Raw genomic sequence first — 22293 nt, 5'->3', positions numbered from 1 at the left:
TTCTCATTCCTTCTTCTCCCACCACTTCCAAGGGCTGGGGTCACAGGTATCCAGCTCTGTGCTCAGCTTTGCTAGTGTTGATTTATTATTTGTGGGTTACTGATACACGGGTTCATCATCGTCTGACTTACCACCTTTAGTTAGATAACTTTGGTCCAAGTGTTACAAGGGAAGGCAAGAAATGTGTTCTTCCTGGAATGTTTAATTTTGAGAGTAAAAGACCTCTTTTTTAAAGCCCCCCTCCCTGATCTCCCTGAGGCTTCCTATGGAGCGACCCATCACAGTTTTGTTGTTAGACAAGTAACCGACAAGGGGAAAAAGGATGCCCAGATTTGCTCAAATCAAACACGATTTAGTATCTAAGGCTAGGAAGAGTTCTTCCCTCAGTGGAGCTTCTGGGTTGGACCCCCTGATAAACTCTGGTTTCTTAGCAAAGAAAAAGGAAAGGAAGAGATAAAGTTTGCAGGGCTTGGCAATTGCTTCAGATCCGGAATAATAACATTCAGTGGAAATCTGGTCTGCTATCTAGCCAGCTCATATGTGTTATTAACCCCATACTACCTGTGTGTAATGCAGTATGTCATGGTCAATAGAAGCTAATATTTTGATTATTTAGGTAATCAGGTAGAAGTCAAGATCCATTTAACTTTTTCTTAAATAGCCCTGGGCCAAAGATAAACATTGATTGATTATCTTTAAAGAACTTGTCTCTGGCTTTGCTCTCCAAATAAGAAAAGAAATTAAATGAGAATTGTGATTTTCTTGTTAGTGGAAGTGTGGCACAAATTTCTTTCTTTCTTTTGACAAAACTATAGCATTAGTACTTAAGGAATGAAATGTCAGTGAAAATTTAATCATCTAGAAAACAATTACCTATAAAATATGGCTGCCTTTAATTTAATGATTGATTACCTGCTGTAGTCTAAACATGTTTTATATCATTTGGCTTTCCCATCAGACTCATAAAATTTGCTAACATACTTTCTGTTTATTGGTGGAGAAATTTAGACCTATCTAAGTGGGCCACTAACTAACTCCAAGGGAGAACAGGACATATACCGTGAAGATTAAGAGACGTGATGGTTTTAGACCACGGAAGTCTTCACCAGTGACTGTTGTCTTGGCCAAGTGGCCAAACTCAAACTGTAGTTGTTTTCATTTGTAAAATGGGGGCAATAGCTGTCTTTAACTTGATAGTTATCAATTTTAACGATCACAGCTCAGTGAATGAGTGAGGCTGGGCTGGAATGCAGCCTGGTCAGCTGCGATTGCTTCTTCCGTTTCCCAGGCTAACTTCAGGGCCTGCCAGGACAAACAAGGGCCACGTGACCACAGGAATTTTGCTCCACTGGACATTGGGAAAGCACACTTATTCATGAACATGTTTTGGTTTAAGGGTGAGAGGAGGTGGCATGAAAACCCTCCATCCCACGTGCTCCTTGTTCATTTTAGTGACTTCTTATCTTGCGTCTAGGATAGTCATTTTGAGAAACTAAATAATCCAGAGATACAGTTAGTTATTAAAAGAAAAAGAATCCCCTATACATGCCAAGCAAGGACTAATCTATATTAATTGAAACTCATGGGGATTGAGCTATCGAAATTCCAGACATTGTATTTCAGCACAAGAATTCATTACTCAATTATTGCTAAATCTTCCTCCAAGAATAATTTCCTCCTCCTCCTCCTCCTCCTCCTCCTCCTCCTCCTCCTCCTCCTCCTCCTCCTCCTTCTCCTCCTCCTCCTTCTCCTTCTTCTTTTATCCTGTTTCAATTTAGGGTTAGAAATTTGTTGTTATTTCATTCTTCTTTCTTTCTCAGAAGTATTCTGGGTTATGCACATGACAATCCTATACTGTTGCCCCTCATTGATGTCACCCCTTCAAGCTGGACCAGATTCTCAGGTGTAGTTGCAGATCGCAGAGAGACAGGACTCTTTGGTATTTACTCCAAAATAAGATTCCCACGCAATTTCTTTCCATTTCAGAGTAGCACGTGATGTCCCAACCATATGGAGTAGCAAATGCTGGTAAAGAGGAAGCTGTCCTAGCACCTCCCCTTCTCCAGACCTGGAGCATCTGGGCTGGAAAAGAACAGACTCCCCTGCTGTGCCTGGTACCACCCAACTCTTATCTGTCATATCCCTTTAACCCTTGAGACTCTACACCCCTAGATAACAACCCCTTGACAATTCCATTTATCTTTTTTCAGTCAGACGACTTTTTCAGTTAGACTACACTCGCTGCCTAGTTCTCTGGTCCTGACATCTGAAATAACTTACTGGCTAAGTTGTGTGTTGCTCCTTAAGGTGATGCTGTATTCTTCTGGACTTCTTTGTGCATTGTCCTACTTGGCTCCACTTAAGTTAGCAAATGCCATTCCTGGGATCCATCTAAGGATGATATCTTGGCCCTAAATTTTACCTTTCATTTAGGATTTAATTCTTGGGGTTTCAGTACACTTTGTATGTGGTGTTTCCTTCATCTTTCTTCTCTCAGTACCTACCTGTCTTAGTCTGGATTTTACTGCTATGAAGAGACACAATGACCACAGCAACTCTTATAAAGCAAATATTTAATTGGGGGTGACTCCCATAGGGTTCCATAAGTTCAGTCCATTATCATTATGACTGGGAGCATGGTGGCATGCCGGCAGACATGGTGCTGTAGTTGAGAGCAATACATCTTGCAGGCAACAGGAAATCAACTGACTGTCATACAGAGGGAAGTTTGAACAAAAGAGACCTCAAAGTCGATCCCCATAGTGGCACACTTCCTCCATTAAGGCCACACCTCCAAATAGTGCTATTCTCTTTGGGGGTTATTTTCTTTCAAACCACCACACTACCACACCATAAGAATTCAAGTGCCTTCTTTGTGTGCCAGACTTTCTGTTTTTCCCTTCCTCATTATAATCAGAGTAGACCGTCAAGTTATGCTAAATAATGATGCATAAGAATCAAAAGTAGAAAAAGCTTTAGGCCCTGTTAAGGAAGGACAGGGCATCATAATTCACTGTAACGCACCATACTGCCATTCTATTAACTCCATAATTGTTTATTGCCTTACCAGATTTCTTGATGCTGGTTATGCCAAATATATAATTATTTAGCCTTTTGTATCTTGTCCTGGCTCTCTCATGTTGCCAAGTCTTGGAGAAGATGCCTACTTAGTTTCTCAAGTAGGCAGAAATTTTAACTCAGTTCCTTCACATTCCTTATCAGTACCCATTTAAGCTGCTGCTGAATCATGGGGACACAGAAGCAAAAGGTGATGAAGCTTTGGATGAAAAGGACTTCTGTATAAGGCCATTGAACATCTCCAGGATACTCCTTAACTTCCTTAGAAGGTTTGTAATTACCTGGGTGAGCTCGTTCACTGAGCTAAATCACTCATCCACTGAGCTAAATCACTCATTCACTGATTTAGTAACTCACTCATTAATTTAATAATTTAGTAAATCACACATTTAGTAACAGTTTTTAAATGCACATCAGTTTTTCCTAAGTTCAGCCTGAGCTGACTCTCATTGTTATATCTCATTGACCTTGAGGGGAATCACCCAATCAGGCGAGTCAGTTGATGCCCCCAGAAGCATCTTTAGCTGGGCTTCCAAGTAGCTGATGTGACTTCTGATGATCTCGTCTGAATATTGTTTTTCCAAAACGATTTCAATTCACATTAGTCAAAGATTGATTTTACTGTCCGGGGTTTGAGGTTCCTGGTGTAAAGGAATCCTGCAGTTACTATCATGACCATGTCCGTTTAAATTCTATGCTAAAAAAAGAAAAAAAAAAACTCTGAGGAAAAAAAAGAGCCTAACACATTTTAAGAAACTCACAAACACCTTGTAAAAAGTCAACTTGTAAAATCCCAGCTGTTGAAGTAGTATATTTAGCAACTCTTTATACCTGCAGTAGGTAGGGACACACGGGTGTATGTGTGCGCACATGTTTAAATTTGTTTCTGTAGGGAAAAGAATGGCAAAGGACAGGTAGCTCAGGGGATGTCTATTACTTTTCCTCTCTGTGACCATCCCATGCTGATTGGATATTCTGGGAAAGCTGTTTCACTTTTTTTTTCAAATCTTAGTCTCTCGTGTCTAAAATATGAGGATATGACCATATGCTTCCCAAGACTTGCTCTAGCTCTCCCTTTATGATTCATTGTCAATAATATAGAAGAGTCGTGAACAGCTTATTTTCAGAAGATGCTGCCTGGACCAAAAATAAAGCCTGATGACCAGCAGCTATGATTTGCCCCAAGAAGAACAGAAGAGGAATGTGCATGTACTCAGTGCTATATACAGAACTGCTTCTTTCAGTCTCAGACTCAGATGATGAAGACGATTCCTATCGAGGTGCTCATAGAAAGGGGAGATCTTGATCAAGAGGGTTAGGGCTCTCATGAGTGGGGTTAGAGCATATATGTGTGTGTGTGTATATATGTATATGTATATGCTCTATATATCCAGTGAATTCCCTTTTTCTCCTATCTTTTGATAGAGCCAGAAAATACCTGTCCATGAACCAGAAAACGGGTTCATAGGAGCCACAGAACCTGCTGGTGTCATGATCTTGCATGTCCCAGTTCCTAAAACTGTAGGAGATTAGTTTCTGTTGTTTCCAAACACCCTGGTCTGTGGTATCCTGTTCTTGCCACTGGAACAGGTGGAGGCACATAATGTCAAAGATCTCTTGTCTCTTCTTCCTCTGGTCCGACTTCAGGCTCCACAAATACACTTACCCCTGTCCCCTCTGTCTAGCTCATTCACCTGTTCGTTCAGTTCATCCATTTGAAAATATGTTCAAGTATAACCTGCAGAGGCGACTTCCTCCAGCCCGGTTTCCCAGCAAGCATAGTGATGGATTTGGGCTAGGTAAAGTCTCAGGTGTCTGGCAGTACTAACGGTCTTTAACTCCATGAAGACCGTCTCCTCATAAGCCTGTCAGGATAGCGAGTGTATCCAATCCTTCACTCTCTGTGTAGCCGTTCTGCCTACAGGTGCGCTGTTTTTCCTGCATACTCTCTCAGATGGCAGCGGGGAAAAGAATGAGGTAACCGCCGAGGACTGGCTGCCAAAACCTTATGTGGGAAAACAGTTTTCCAGAATTGATATTTCTAGGAATGACTGAAGGAAAAAAAAAAGTAGACGCAGCTCAACTTGGCAAGGTTCACAGCACAGGCAGCAGGCTCTTGGGCTCAGCCGCCAGCATGACCTAGAATACACTATCTTTTCCTGATCGGACACCTGGCAGGAGTTCAGGGTATAGAATGGCCCTGCAGGCTGCATGTATGGCACAAAGAACACAGAGAACCAGCGTGTGGCTGAGAGGACATGGCGTCTCTAGTGGTTAACAGTAGCCAGGCATGACTGGTGTCCTCAGAGTTGTAAAAGTTGCAGGGCCGGCTCAAATATGGCGGTAGTTGTAATCAATTGTTAACTCTTAGCTGTGACTTGCTTCACATTTTATTTGTGCCTCTAGGAGAGGAGCTCGCTCGCCTTTCCTGATTTTGCTGGAGACTGGTCTCCTGAGGACTGAGCCATCTAACGGAGAAGTTTTATTATCTTGTTCGTATTTTCTTCTGTATCACGAACTCTCTAACTTCTGGTGTTAGCTGTAGGTCATGTAGATGGAGATTGACCTCTATGATAAGAGACATCCCATTAGTGAGAACTTAGAACTGGACACCGGGAGAGCTGGAGAGTTCTTCCAGGGTGGTAACTCATCTGGCCCTTCTCTTCTCAGACAAAAGCAACAGCCTAGGTTTGAGCAGGAGAATTCAAGACGAGGGCTTCATAACTGCTGGCAGCTTTCTGCCATCTTTGCCCCTTCAAGTTTATAAGAAGGCAGATCTACACTTAGTATGAACAGAAGACCTTCTGGGGATGAGAGAAATGTTCAGATCAGTAAACTTAAGAGCTGAATCAAAGACACCTAAATGAGGCTAGTGTGTCCAGATAAACCATTTCCTGAAAACTAAAGACAGAGGTAAGGTAATTTCTGTTCATCCCAGAGAGGAGCTTCATACAAACCACAGCTCTACCCTCATTCATACTGTCTAACCCCCACGTTGTTTCTTTCTCTTCATTCATGGTGATTGGCCTATTGATTGATTTACAAAATTATGGAGAAGTCTATCCATTTTGCTTATCAAGATTGACTGAACTACTTTCTTTGTTTCTTTCTTGTTTTCAAAGTTTGCAAACCTACAAATATTATAACACATCTGATCCCACCCTCTGTGGAAAAGGTAAATGAAGCCTGTGTCCATCCACAGGACCTGCATGGCTGGCTGCAAAAGCCTTTGGTCCTTTGCCACATACACATTCCGGGGCTATTGGCCACTCTTCTTGGCCCTCCTGGCAAAGCTATTTTCAGAAATTTTACTATGTTGTAATCTGTGTTCCCCTAGGCATATTTGCCAAAAACTTTTTCTTTTTTTTTAAAGACCACATTTCAGTTGATTTCCTCTCCTTTGTTTATAAGATTCTTTGCCTCCAGTTGTGAGAGACAAACACCATTGTAATCATAAGAGCAGGACTGATCTCACTGATAATTCATAGAACAATCTGGAACAGTCATCACCTCTCACTCAGGCCTTCGTTGTTCAAAATGCAAGTCCCAAGAAGTCAGTATTTGCTGAAGTTTCCTGGCCCAAATGTTTGTGCTGTCCTCATTGGGATTTTCCCCTGTGTATTTTAAGTATTTTCATTATTATTGCTCCTTTTCTTCGATTCCCCCCTTCTCCCTCTTACTGACCAAACACTGTGTACCCAGCTCCCATAGTTTTAGGAACAAGCCTAGCTTCAATATCATTACCCTGTCTGAACCTAACTGACATTCCCTAACTTAGTTATCCTAAAGTTTCACGGATCTTGATCAGAATGAGTTTGATATTAAGATAACCCAAGCGTTTTCTTCCTCAGCACTGCTTCCATGAATCTCTATACATTAGCCTTGAGAAATCCTCACCATGTCTTCCTCCAATAATCAGCTCTGTAGAACCCTCTGGATCTCCCCTGCATGCGCCAACCTTGAGAGATTCTTTGCCCCATCCTACCCAGGGAACCCCATCTACTAAGGTTCTAACCAGTTCCTTGGATGTAGGGATTGTGTAGATGGCACATAGCACCATAAATAGACATGTGTGCTGAGTGTACATTCTTTGGTAAAGTATGATAATGCATTTGGGTTGGAAGCTCTCTCTCTCTCTCTCTCTCTCTCTCTCTCTCTCTCTCTCTCTTCTCTCTCTCCATATGTGTGTGTGTTCTTTAGAAAAGAATAAAAACTAGACATTCCTTAGTATTATTTTGTTTCAGATTTAGTCTTTAGTTTCTTCTGTTTTCAGTTGCTGTTTTGGTTTTAAGAGTTGGATGTTACACGGCAAACCTACCAGTAGCCACTCTATGCAGAGCATTGGTCAGTCTTACCTCATATTAACCTCAATACACCAAACACACCCCAACAAGTCTCTATGTTCCCCGAGGGCCTTATCTCAGTGGTTCTGCTTTTAGATTCTCCATCAAATAAAAGACTCCATCTTGGGCTGGAGAATTGAGTGTCCTTTCATAGAACATCTTTGCTAGTCCAGAGCCATTTGGGTTCAATGAAACTCCTAAAATTTCTTGTTACATAATCAAAAGTCTAAAACTTAGCATGGCTACATTAAATCTACTCATGCTAACCTTGGAGGCTTAGCAAGTTTCTGCTCCCAAATATATTATAAGCCTGTAGATGGGTTATAGTGTTATACACAGAAGAACTATGTGTATTAGTGCATTCTTTGTTAGGTATGAACTATTATCTTTGGGTTGGACACTATTTCCACCCCTCCTTGTGTGTAAGCCATCTATCTGTAAACTAAGTTGCAAGAGGACAAGAAAATCTTATTTCCCTTGACTATTTCACTGAGGGCATGATTTCAATATTCTTTGCTAACCTTATATCTTCCCTCTACGCCATGTATTTTCTCTGAATCTCTGGATCCCAAGCATCTCCCTAAGTCACAGCTTTACTTTTCTTTGAACAAATTATCAAGTAATACTACTATTAGCATCGCTATGGAGTCAATTATTTGTGAACATTTAAATTTATTATTGCCTATAGAAGATGTCTTAAGGTGCAAGCCAGAAGTTGCTAGAAGAAAAATTGGGTCCAAATATCTACCTCATTTGTTGAAGATTGGATTTTGAGAGAGCCCAAATTATTGTATAAGAAGAAAAGACGATAGAAGAAGAGGATGAGAAAAATGTTGTGACCATTGACTTCCTGTCTGCCGGCACTAGTACATTAGCCCTTATCAAAGCTGGAGGAGCGGGTACGACACAGCCATTGTAGGTACAGGATCAATACCTGGCAAACAGCCTGAAGGTCAGATAAAGTACTTAGGCAGGCAGTTTGCCAGGCTAAAAAGATGTCAAGAAAATCAATTAACTCTAAAGAAAGAGAAGCGAGCTAACTAAAATCCCATTTTGAAAGACTCTGTATTTCAGAGGAGTTTATACGCATTCACAGTATCTTTATCTCGTCCATAAAATTACATTTGATAAGCAATTAAAATTTTATCCTTGGGTCACTGGAGGTCAGCTCGCAAAAGATTGTAAACACCTGCACTATCCTAGATTAGAAGCAGCTGCAAAGGAAGGCGATTTAATCAGGTTCTTTCAGGGTGTAAGATTACATAACTTTGGATTAATATGTTCTTTTTCTATATTGATTATTTTTTTTTGTGCATTTAAAATGCCAAAGATGCCCTTGCACTCTGAGTAGCGACAGGCACTGTGGACACTGAGCACTCCAGTGATGCCAGCCAGGTAGTTGACTTAGTAAATTATAGTCATCTGCAGTCAAAATATAGATGGGGAAAAACAGGACTGATTGCTTTGGTAATTTTTTTTCATCAGCAGGGAAAAGAAGCAGCATAGTGTTTGCTGTGTGAAAGGCAGAAGAATTCGAGCTATTTGTTTACCAGTAGAACCTTTTTGTTATTTATATAGTCCCCTTTCTGTCCTGGAGTCCTTGGGGGCATATTTGAGTATAAATAACATGATGATACTCTATTTATCCCATGTCTTGTGGTTTTCCTGGTATTGTTACCTAAGACTGCCAGATAACGGGTGGTGCATATATTTCAGCTTCAGGAAGATTTTGTCCAGTCTGGTGGGGAAAATATCACTTAGGTATTTTAATGCCCTGATTATAGAAATCTATTCATAGAGGATAATCATTCAAGTGGTACTCAACGCTCTGAAGATCCTGTGACGAGCTCAACCGACTTGGTGCCTGCTTCGTTGAAGCTTACAGTCTAGTGAATAGAGCGAACAGTAAACAGGCAGGCTGGAAGGACGACTAATGATTGTGGGTCTGAGGCACTGGTGAAAGCTGTGGTGGAGTGCAATGAAGTGGGGAGCAGAAAGAATGTTTTGGGGCGAAAGTATAGCTTGTTTAGAGATTCTCAGAATGGCTTTTTCAAACTTTTACCTTTCTTATCAGTAGTTAATCACAGACTAATATAAGAGCATCAATACCGATTTTGTTCTTTTGGAAAATAAAGAATTTTATTTATTTATTTATTTTGAGGTATCATGCAGTCAAGGATGAGCTTGAACTCTAGATCCTCCCGCCTTTACTACCTGCTGGAATTACTGCCATGCTCTGTTTATGTGCTGCTGGGGATCAAATCCAGGACTTCATGGATGCTAGCCCAGCACTCTTCCAACCAAACTGCATCCCCAGCCCAATTATAAAGAAGTTTGTGTAAGGTTTATATGATTAAAAGATTTTTGAATTTTTCTTTTTGTCACTATAGCCCTTCATGAACCTCCCTTTCTCCTAGAGCAAGTCCAAGTCAAAGAAATATTCTTTCTCATACAATGACTAAACCTCAACCCCCTGCACCTCCTGTGTACCCAGGGCAGACACAGGGCTGCAAATTTTCTTGTACCCATGATTTTGAGTGAGGATCTTAACTCCAGTCACCTGCCCTCTTGGATACACAGCAACTATCCCCTGCTTTGCACTTTACCTGTTTGCATTTTGGTTCTCAATTCTGAACGTTAGCTCCCTGGGCTGGAAATAGCCATCATATCTAGTGTTTTCTTTTACCAGTGCAAGGCTCCCTGTTCGGGTTTTAGGTTGCATAGTGATTAACAGAAGAGTGAATGGCATCACTGTCGTAGCATCTTGTAGTTTAGTTGCTTCGGTTCTATTACAGCAACCTGTTAGGAAGAGTTACCTTGAAAGGGGAAATGGAAAATAATTAATACAATTGCCTTTGATGTATAAATGCATCAGGCAGTTTATTACTCATTTTAGTAATTATTATCATAATGTTTAAAACCACAGGTTTTCTAACTCAGTGGTCTTTGCTCTATTAGTTTCTTGCTATGTGCAAATTTGAGACAGTTATGTGAATACTCTGGACCTCAGTTTTCTTATCTGGAAAATGGACACAGACCAGGAACTCTCTGTCAGAGCTGCTATGAGGATTGACTAAATCAACAGTTCTCAACCTGTGGGGCATGACCCTCTCGGGAGGGTCAAACCACCCTTTCACAGGGCTCACATAGCAGATCGTGCATATCAGATATCTACATTATGACTCATAACAGTAGCAAAATTACAGTTTTGAAGTAGCAACAAAAATAATTTTAAGAGTGTGGGTCACCACAATGAAAGGCACTGTATTAAAGGATTGCAGTATTACAAAGGTTGCAAACCACTGAGCTAAGTGAACACATATGGAACATCTGCAGCTTTGACCGTCCCTCTGTAAACTCTCCATTAAATATTGGATACTAAGTGATGGAACTCAGACTTTAGTTGAGATCCAGTCTTCAGCCTGTTTTCTGTCGTATCTTTTCCTCTAGTCTCATAATTCAGGGGGCTTTGAATAATCTCCAGACTTCTATCTCTGGGTCAGGTCCAGTCACAGAGGTCAGAACAAAGTTTGCGTTTTCAAAAGGTTGTAAAATCCAATCAGCTACCAGAAAAGTACGTGACGGTCCTCATGTGATTCAGCAAGCTCTAAGTAGATATTCTTTCTATAAAAACATGGGCCTGTGCCCTGAGATCTTAGTCTGCTTTGCGCATAATGTCTGTCTTAGGATAATCTATTAACTCTGGCCCTCTATTTTCTCATCTGCAGAAGGAAGATGATCATTATACTATCCATGTGACAAGGCTGCGTAAGGATTGGCCAAGATCTTCAATGGGAAAGGACTCAGCATCCTGCCCTTGACCTTCTCAGGTACTTGTAAAATGACATGCTCATTCTTTCTTTTCTCTTATCCGAGTTAGGTTGGCTTCTCTGATGATGCACTGAGATTATTTTTAATATTGGGCCTTGGGTGCTATCACTCACTTGCTATTTATAAATCTGGGCAAGTTAGTTATATATAAAGTTATCAGTGCATTACTCTCAATGAGCATTGTACTGAAGGCTTCTGATGATCGTTTACCACAATGAAAGGAAAGGGCTGGCCATGTGCAGCGGCTGTAATTTGGCCATTTCGGGCCCCAAGTCTGTCAATTTTGCACAGTAAATTCAGCAAACAGAGCAGAAAGGTGAAGACAGAAGTGAGCTTTCTCTGCTCTCTAGACTGAGTGAATAGCTAGGAGAATGAAAAGCAATATGTCGCTCAACTCTGGTTCTCCACTTTTAATTGGCACAAAAGAATGTGAGTTAGGTAAACAGGAGATGTCGAAGAGAGCGCTCACTGAATATTTGAGAGAAAGTCAAAAGTGACTGTGTGGTCACAGGATGCTTCAGAGGGTACTGCTTGGAAAGTGACTGGAAGGGACCTTGGATGGAGGTCACAGTCCAGGGTACGTCCTTCAGAGGTGACAATACCCTCTTAGCAGAAGTGGACCATGATGCTCAGAAGCAGACCAGAGAGATTCAGTTACAGAAAAGGGTAAGGGCGTTGTGTGTGGAGGCATGAAATCTCATGAGCTCTGTAGCCCACATGGATCTTGGAACAGACATTTTAGTCCATATTGATTGGAATGTAGATCCTAGCTCAAAACTTTTCTCGCCCACATGTGACATTTTATACAGTCCATTTTAATCTCTCCCAAAATTAGCTATTTAAAATCTCAAGCCTTTTGGGGCTTTAACAACTCTTATTGAATTATATTACACATGCAGAAAATGAAGTCAATTAATTTTCTCAAAACAGCATACATCCAACCAATACTGTGATTAAGAGATAGACTATTAGCAACATTTTAGAAGCCCCTTTCTAGTCTCAGTTTCTCTTTGAGGATGGCAACTGTCTGACTTCCAATACAAAAATGTAATATTGCCCGTTTCGCTCTTTCTGGATAGGATCACAGGTTGTGCGCTGTTTGGCATTGGTCTCTTTTTCCTCCTTGTTAGGCTTCTGAGATCTAGGTCTGTTGTTACACTACAGCCACCCTTCCTCCATCCAGCACTGTACAGTAGTCCACCGTGTGAAGACAGCGTCTACTCTAGCAGCTGGACATTTGCCTTGTTTCTGTTTTGGCTTTACAACAGCCCTAACATAGACAGATAGTCTCAGTTTGATTGAACACCCACAGGTGTTTTTGTTGTTCATTTACAGGGTATATGTGAATTAAGTTTTAGTAATGCAGTTTCACAAATTCCAGTTCAACATTGGTGTATGTTTGAGAAGAGATGTCACTGGGACCCTTCCAGAGTATGATCTACTAAAGCAACTCGACGAACCAATTGTGGTTTATGATTGGCAACTTGATTAATTGTGGAGGGAAGAGAAATTGGAGAAAAAAATTTGATGTCCCATCAGATGTACAATTGAGATATCATTGCTGTTGGTCCCCTCTCACCTTGAGTTCTCAGAGTGACCTGAGAACTAGTTACACATTAAGTCTGCAGATGAATGAAGGTGACAGGAGGTGAATATGCAATCCTAGATATCATCTATTAATTCTACGCACTGCCCTGATTTCCTGGATTATTTCCTTTTCCTGTCTGAATACATATTAAATATTAGTTACCTTCTTTTGTCAGAAAACATTATCAATTAACTATCTAAATAGACACTCAAGTTATTTCTTAAAGTGTTGAGTGCTTTGCAATATTAACTATAGTTTTTTTTTTAAACACAAATTCCTCTCAATTTGAATACCAGTGGATACATTCTGAAGCCAGAAATGATACATAAATTGATACATATTTGAAACCTGGATGTTTCAGAATAGCCTCCTAAGTTCAGAGTGTCAGATGTTACCAGAATAGTCCAGAATGAGCTTGGAGTCAGTTTGTCTCTGCACCTTGACACAGTGCCACACAAGGAGGAAATAGACTTATCTCCCCTTCTGACAATTTAGATTTCTTTTCATGTGGCGTTTCAGTCAGCAAATCAGAAGCACAGGACTTCTGTCAGATCAAAGTCTGATGTATGGACTTTGGAGTCATATAGATATGGGCTGGAATCTAATTCTGTAACTTAGTAACTAGAGATACCCAACCTTGGGCCAGTTTGCTTTTCCCAGTAAATGAGTTTTCTCATCTATAGCAACCTTGCATGATTATTATAAGGATTAAAGGTTTGATTTTTATATTTGTATAAATTCTGACTCTTTTATCTTTTCTCTCTTCTGTATGTGTCTCTTTGGAGGTCAAGTGAAATTGTTGCATGTAGTTATAATATCTAGATCCATGATTCTATGCTCAAAATATAACTCTCCTTTTGTATCTGCTGTCTGACCGTAGTTTTCTACATTCTTATCCACATCTCTGAAAGAGTGTAATGTATTAGGAGTAAACCAGGCTTGTTTATTCCCCAAATCTAATAGAGAGCTTCCCACGTAATTGTAAATAATTACATGATTCTCCAGCTCTTATGTATCCTTTGACTGTTTGGAAGTTAGATAAGAAAATGTTCATTTTGGTGATGTTATTGATGCATGGAAGTCGGGGCAAAAGTTCAATGGACCCTTGCAATTACTAAAAAAGTGACCAAACTAAACAGGGCAGGAATAGAGATAAAAACAAGCCAAGCTAACACAAGAAAAGGAATAATTATGTAGGTAAGAAGGAAGTAGGAACATGCCTGCATGTGAGTCAGCAGCCTGGTGCTATTATTAAAAGTGCGAACATGATCCTAAGATGTATTAATAGATGCATGACATGCAGAAGCCATGGGGTAATCTGCTTATTTTGACTTGGCATTGCCTCGGTCCTTATTGGAGAGATGTGTATTTTTTTTAATGCTGTTTATTCGAAGTTGCAGAGAATTTGAGGAGCGTTCGGCTGTCAGACACAAACATGGTCAAAGATGTCAGCCATTCTGCTGGGAAGTTTAAATGGGCTGTGATACTTTGCTCTTAAGGAGAATTTGAGAATGTTAAGTAAGCACAGAACATGCTGTGCTCTTCAGGAGATCATGTAAATATACGATGAGTATAAGATAACATCACTATCTCACAGGACTGGAAATGCTCAACGGAGAGGACATAGCGTATCCTTCCTGCAGACAACTGAATACTCAGTTTTCAGAAGCAGTTCCCACGCCCTCCCTGAAGGTTGTGTAGCCTTGCACAGTTTTATCGCCCAAAAGGTTGAGTGATTCCTCTTCCTAAATACAAATCTTTGCTTCTTTGATAGTGACAGCATTTTCTGGTTTGGGTTCATCACTGGCATAATGCCTGTAAATGTCCTTTCTGGTAACTTCTTCATGTTTCAAAAATCATTAGTGTCTCTTTGGTCTGATTTTTTTGTCCTCTTTGTTTTAGACTAAACTTGCTTCTACTTTAGGACTCTTTGTAATTCTTCCTAAACTTCCCCTCTGATATCCATGCACCACAAAAGATAGTCTGATGCTTAAGTGAAACAATAGTCTAAAAGTATTTAACTTGCTACAAGCAGCAACAAAACAAAATCGGGTTACCTATATGTTTTTTTCCTTAAAACTTCATTTCCAACTATTTATTTTATTTACTTTTATGACAATGATAATATATGGGTCAGGTTTGGGCACTAGAATTTAAAAGGAGTTAAATTTAAATGTGTTTTGGTTTCTTATGATGTTTAGATAAAGGATTAAGATATTGAATAATTTTGTACTTTGTTGTTAAATGTACATAATAAAGTTGTAACAGTAGCCAATAAAATGATAAAAATAATACAAATAAACTTTAGAGAAAAGACATGAAAAACATGGAATGAAAATTGTAACCAAACTGATCTCAAGTAATAGCAGTACCCAAAACCATGGCCAGGCAAGGGAACCTTGGGCATAGTAGGGAATTAGGTACCTGTGAATGGAGTCCTGAATGGATGATAGAACTTCAGAACATAGGGTAGTGTAGTCATGCAGAGTGTTCGAAAGAGGAAATTTGAGTGAATAAAACGGTGGGATTTGGGGATCCCCAAGAAGTGAGCTGCACCTCAGATGAGGTTGCAGGGCAGCTCACAGAACAACTGCGTGATGTTTAAGAACTGAAACCTATCCCTGGGGTCTTCTGAAGAGTTCCTGCAAGAATTGAAGGTCTTATTACCTGAAACAATTGGAATAACAGCAATGGAGTTAGAGCAATGTGTGAGTGTGTGCATGCATGCCTGTGAATGTGTGTGTGTGTGTGTGTGTGTGTTTATGTATGTGATATGTAATGCCATAGAAGTAATATCAATGGGACCAAGTAAGGTACAGATGACAAAGGAAAGAAACTAACCAGGGGACCAAGTTTGTGGATTGGGAGTATAGGCATGATTGTGCCATTTATCAAGAGACAGGCTGTGTAGGTCATGGAAGCACAGAGACGATAATGAGATGAGTGTAACAAGACTGATAATGAGATGCTGTGAAGGATCCTCAACTAGAGATGTCGAGAGAAAAACACAGATATGTCTAAAAAGTTTTAAGTAGGTGCTATTATCTAAGGATCTCAACCAGAGAAAAATAGCTTATAAATGCCAGAGATCTGAGGATTGTAATACTTCAATATTCCTAAGCAGAAACCTGACCTTAGAAAACAGTTCGGCAAAAATAGGACACTGAAAAGTTTCTCTAAATTTGTCCAGCTGCATATGCAGTTTAATGTGTTTTCTTACCCCCCATCTGCTGAAAGATGAACTGTATTCTTTTTCTTTACATTTTTCTCTCTGATCTTTAATGCCAGATTAGACTCTTTGTATGCCTAGATTTTACTCCTATTAACAGAAGAAGGATTAGATATGTGTATTCTGAATTTATAAAATTCAAATAGAAATTTTCTTATGTTTGTTTTAAAACAGTGGTTGTGTTCTCAACCTGTGGGTTGAGACCCCTTTGGAGGCTAAACATCCCTTTTGCAGGGATCACATATCGAATATCCTACATATCAAATATTTACAATATGATTCACAACAGTAGCAAAATTATAGTTATGAAATATCAACAAAATAATTTTATAATTTGGGGTCACCACAACATGACTAACTGTATCACAGGATCACAGCAATAGAAGTGTTGAAAGCTACTAGTTATGCACATGTGCCTTCAGTCTTGACAATGCATCTTGTCCGACTTGGTCCCACTGTGGACAGCCTGGGACTCTGAGCCAGTGAAAGGAGATAAGGATACAACCCTTCAAGTAGATCTACAAATTTGCTTCCCTGATAGGTCAGACAATTAACCCACATCACTAGTTTATTTGTGAAGATCAAAAGCAATAATGTTTGTAAAAGTTATTGTTGTTGTTAGCATTGTCCTCCTCCTCCTGCTCTGGCTCCTGCTTGTGCTTCTATACTTCCTCCTACCGACTACTCAGAGACTGTCTGCAACTGTACCAGACAGTAATCTTGAAACTTAACCATCATTTCATATGATTCCATCAAAAAAGCACCACCCCCATGACATCTGGAAGTAATTCTAGAAAACGATGGCCCTTCTCCCATCAGAGTTTGTCCTCAGGTTAGGGACAATTGTCATCTGTTAGGGGTTGGTTATAAGTTGTATAGAATTGGGGGTGGAAATGCAGTAGGCTCAGGGATATCTTTTTTTTAAGAAAGGGGGGAATGGATGGGAAGGGATAATAGGTAGATTAGTGTATCTATTTGTGAACTATTAGTTATAGATATTTATCACATTGCACCATACATTTCTACTTCTGATCAAGATACTTATTTGTATTGTTTACATTTTGAGGTCATTGTTTTTATTTGGTGCATATTTGTTTAAAGATTGTTTGATTTTATAATGTGAAGCCGTAGCCTTTAAGTTATATACAGGTATTAGGAATTAGAGGTCAATAGTCACCCATGGTTTTCATATGTATAGTTAGACTAGTCAGGTTCTCTATGTGTACAGAGAGTGTATTCCACATAGATGGGTAATCTTCAAACATGTCAAAGAACTATAGAATATGGCATTTAAATAACTCACGATTCTGTTTATATGAGACACAATTGCCCCTGGCAGCACGAATTTATTCTCAAGAGAATGTTGGGCACCAAAGACACTCTACTTGGAGCTTGTTTTCTTCTAGGCAAAACTGGCCTTTGGGCAAAAAACTGCCCTTGCCTCAACTGATGATAATATGCATGTTGTCTGAAATGGTCAAGCAGAATAAAAGCAAAAACAACTACCAAATCTTGCCAAGACAGAGTAGGACAATTTTTCAAATTTTCCTGCCTCTAAAAATGGTCTGTCAGATACTCTAAACCTTATGTTGCAAATGAAACTTTGGGTGATTGCCCAGGTAGCCAGTTGCCTCTGTCATTTATTGCACCTTTTTGAAGTTGCTTGATTGTACTCCTGCTTACTCAGGTAATATTATTTACCTTCTCAGGTCTTTGATGGGGATGAAGAATAGATAGTCATAGCTACTTTTTTCTCATGATATAGCCAAGACATTTTAAATATAAGACTTAGACTCCTCAGGATAGGATAACTATTAAAATAATCTCTGCTATTTGCCAATTATCTTAGACTGGGCATTTAGCATATGTTTCTTGCTTGAAGTTGTTCATTCTGGTTGTAGTTCTAATTTTTTTGTATGTTTTTGCCTCTTATTTTCCCTGGACAATACTTGATATTTGTTCTTATTGTATATAGTTTTGTATTAGGCTTAGAATCCTCTTATTAGACAAAAGGGGGAGGTATTGGGGGAACTCCTTAGGACAATAACCTTTTATATATCAGTCCATTTGGGCATGGCCTGAGATACTATAAGCACAGGAAAAAAGAGTTCATGTCCTCCTCCCCTTTTCCCCCAAATAAATAAACTTTTATTAAACTCCATTCTGGGGAATTGTGGACTTCTTTAATATTCCTATATCCTCCTCCTTCTCCTCCTTCTGTACCTCTTCCTTCTGTTTCTCTTTTTCCTGCTCTTTCTTCTCTTGCTTCTCCCTGCTCCTCCTCCTTCTGCTCATTCTCCTGTTCCTGCTCTTCCTCCTCCTACTGCTTTTCCTCCTCCTCCTACTCCTTGTCTTTCTCCCTTCTTGTTTTTAATTTTTTTTTACAAGGAAGGACTATATAGACAAGAGACAGAGAAATGCAAAAAAAACCACTTCATTCTATTTCCAACCCAGATATATAACTACACTTTTGTAAGTTTCTTCATTCGAAGGTTGTTTAGTCAGAAGTGGGACTGTGGGAGGACTTTTGATTATGGACAATTTATCAGGTACACATTGCTTAAAGATACATTTATCTTTCTGTGACCTAATCCCTTCATGTATTTCAATTCAATTAAAGTTTCTCAGTGTTTATACTGATTTTAGCTTTTTAAATTTAAAAAACACTCATTCCCAAAGACTGTAATAATGTATTAGGATTCTGAGGCAAAAAAATATCTTGGATGTCAGTTTTAGGAAAATTGCCATGAAATATACTGATGTCATTTCTTTAAGTGTGCTATCTTACTGATCACAGGTTTTTCCTGATTATGTTGGTTTTCTCTCTGTACAATGCTACATTAAATTTCAGAACTACATGACTGGGGACTGCATACATGTGATCTCCATCTGACATTGCGAGGACTTATCAAGTGTCTCTTAGCAGGTATTTATTGGCTTCTATGTAAAGGGGTAGGTCAACCATGGTGAAAAACACTGAACTAGGAGCCACTAAAGTCACACAGAGAGGCAACGTCAGGTGTTGGCAATTTTTTTTCTTGGTGACAAGAGGAAGTAAACTTAGCAAGGTTTAGAGGTCCTGCTATATAGGCTTGTCACAGTAACTAGACCATTGAGACTGCTTAACATGGTGGAAGAGCTTTTAATAGTTCAATATTAAACTCATGAATAGAAATAGCTGGTGCTTAATTTGACACGATGTAAGTCCTCATTACTGTATATAACACTTATGATTTTTTTTTGTCAACTGGATAACCAATATAGGTGCCATAGGTTCTTGAACTTGAACCCCATGTTGGTCTGAAATTTTATTAAATTATTTCAAAGAAAATGTTTACATAAAAAGAGAAAAGTAGAGAGGTTCATATCTTTGAACTCCCATGAGAAAGCATATGTTTAGATAAAAATACCATAAGACTTTACCAATGGTTTGTGGTATCACAAGTCTCATACTGTTTTATATAAAAGAGAAATGAACCTTTACACAAAGCAATCAAATATCTTCTTCATGCACTTACAATGACTCAGAAATGGATACCTGGCAGAATCTTGTCTGTGTGAAAATTATATCAATGCTTATTTAATCTCTTAAGGTTATCAAGTCAATTTTGTGATGCCATGCCTACATATCAGAGAAGAATTTGGAGGAGTATTAAATGAATTGAGCTTATCCAATCATATTTAATGAAATAGAAATAGCTCAGAGGGGGAAAGAAAACAACCACCAGTAATGGAAGCACCCTTCAGTGTGTTTAGCTTATCAAAATGTTCCCAAATGATTTGAAATGTTGTTCATGTGATAAATGTTTTCTATACTGTAGCTATATGTTGACAAATGAACAACATGCACTGTTGGTGAAGAGGCTGCAAAGTGTCAAATGCTAATTATCCTGATTGTGACTTGAACTTGTCAGAACTAACATCTTGACATCTTGAAGAGGATTTGCAGAAGGCTGGGAGCAGAACATGTTACAAACCCTCTCCCATTTGGCTATTATTAAACTGGTGAGATTACAGGAGCACAAGTGGTGCACAGCATAGAAGCCTGTGCTGCGGCGTAATGACTCATCTATAAATACTGCTCTGCACAATACCACACTGTATTTTGTTACACACGTGCTACTTCTTCATACTGTTCTACCCTACTCCTGTTCTAAGAACTGTTTACACAGATTCCAAAAAGATTTCTTACACGTTTTCACGACGTTGTAGTAAATCATCAGGTGTGTGTTTCTTTCGGCAGTTTTCTTCCACTCATGTTCAATTGACTTAACTTTAGAAGATTTCCACCCATCAGGTAGGAAATAGGATTGAGGTGTCTTTCTTTTTGGCTCTAAGTAACTTGGTTAGACTTAAAAAAAAATCTCTACTCTAAAGAAAATCGCTTTTTCTCAGGATTTTTCTCTTTCAGATCAACTATTGACCCTAATCTGAAAAACATATCAACAATTATAAAGTGACAATAAGATATAGGGGTGAGGAGCTTAGGTAGCAGAGGGGAGTTCTCCAGAAAGATTTTATAGGCAAGGATAGGGATCAAGACTATTCTGGAGAATTAAATAGTGAACCTAAGTTTTAGAAAGATTGGACAAATTAGGGTGGGTAGTTGAAACTGATTATCCTTTTGTATAACCTGTGCTGTGATGTATACTTCCTAGACATGGATACAGGGAATTCTATTTCTACACTCAACAGAGTCTGACACTGAACAAGTTTTTAAATCATTATTTGAGCTGGCAGTGGTGGTACGTGACTTTAATCCTAGCACTCAGTGGAGTCAGGTGGATCTCTGTGAGTTTGAGTACAGCCTGGTCTACAGAAATAGCTCCAGGACAGCCAGGGCTGTTATACAGAGAATGCTTGTCTCACAAATCCAATAATAATAATGATAATAATAATAATAATAGTAGTAGTAGTAGTAGTAATAATTTTGACTGAGTAAAGCAGCATCACTTCTAGAAGCTGATAGCTCTTAAAATCTATGTCCCCTTACCTAGACTCCATATCCTCTTCCCTGTACTCAGCTCACAGATGGCACTCGCCCAGGACTGTTTGCTCCTCCTGGAACACACTGAGCACTTCTATGCAATCAGGTTTTTGTGCTGGGCCTGGTCTGGTCCCTGTGTCTCTTCTCTTTGAAATCTCATCTATCTGTTTCAGCCTAATTCAGACTCCCAGGTGTGTGTCCAAATGTTGGTATGTGTGAGAAAACTCTGCCCCTTCTCTAACCCTAGCTAGATTTAATTTTGTCTTCATTGTGCTACCCTATAATTTGTTAAATCCTCTTGGCTTGCATTATAGCTAGCTGTGCATGTCTGGATTGCCACTACTGGCTGATTGTTCATTGAAAACAGGAATTATATTGATATGTTCATTCATTCACAATGTGTACTGGGCACTTTGTATGTGTTAGGCATTGCGTTGGGTTTTAGACATGTTGTGGTAATGATGATAAACAGAATACATTTTCGAAAAGCTCATATTCTACTCAGGGAGGAAAGAAAATAAACAACACAAAGACGTATCTGATGCTAAGAACATTGCTGAGATATAAGGGAAGGAGATAGAAATTACACATACATACATAAATACATACATACATAAATACATATAACAAGAAGCAATTCTGAATATTGATCTCTGTGTGTAGAGAGCTGAAGGGTTTATTTGGCATGTTGGTAGAAGAGTGATTTATCCAGTGAGATTAGCAAGTCCTAGCATGCTAAAACAGTGGGTACTTGTAGAGTCTGCAGAAAGATAAGGTGGTCAGGGTGGGTGAGGCAGAGGAAGCTGTTGAGAAATAGGACTAGGGAACAAAGATCTAGTACAAGTTCATATGAAGTGAGGTATTATTTGTCTTGACACATAATTGGAATTTTACTTCAGATGATTGTAGAAAGCCTTCCATTAGCTATAGGTAGAGGAATTACATGCTTAGATTCATAATTTAAAGGTGTTTCCATGGTGGCTTGTGTGTAGAATTGTAGGAAGGCAAGAACAGATGATGAGATCACCTAGGACACTAGTAGTATAAATATCTAACAGGAGAGGAAGGTAGATTGGACCAAATTGATAAATGTGGGATCTCTGAGAATCTCCTTCCTGAGCCCCATCTCATCTTCAGGGAAATGGGGTAATCCCACTCTTTGGTTTTGCATATACCTCTACTCAACACTGCAGCACAAATAATAAAAACCCAGGGACAGATCTTGGGGTTCCACTGG

The 22293-nt window shown here is 39.3% G+C and overlaps 1 long non-coding RNA gene across 1 annotated transcript in view; it reads left to right on the top strand.

The window, feature by feature from the left end:
* LOC125395078 (uncharacterized) overlaps positions 1-22293 on the top strand; it is a 52402-nt gene that overhangs the window by 20244 nt on the left and 9865 nt on the right. The window contains exon 2 of the long non-coding RNA XR_007230439.3: positions 11150-11251. This is a non-coding gene — a long non-coding RNA (uncharacterized LOC125395078). The remainder of the gene's footprint in view (positions 1-11149; positions 11252-22293) is intronic.

The sequence above is a fragment of the Myodes glareolus genome, chromosome 21, assembly GCF_982192425.1.
Source record: "Myodes glareolus chromosome 21, mMyoGla1.1, whole genome shotgun sequence".
NCBI classification, from domain to species: domain Eukaryota; kingdom Metazoa; phylum Chordata; class Mammalia; order Rodentia; family Cricetidae; genus Myodes; species Myodes glareolus.
Note: the sequence above shows the minus strand (reverse complement) of the source record. Positions and strands in the feature narration are given on the sequence as shown.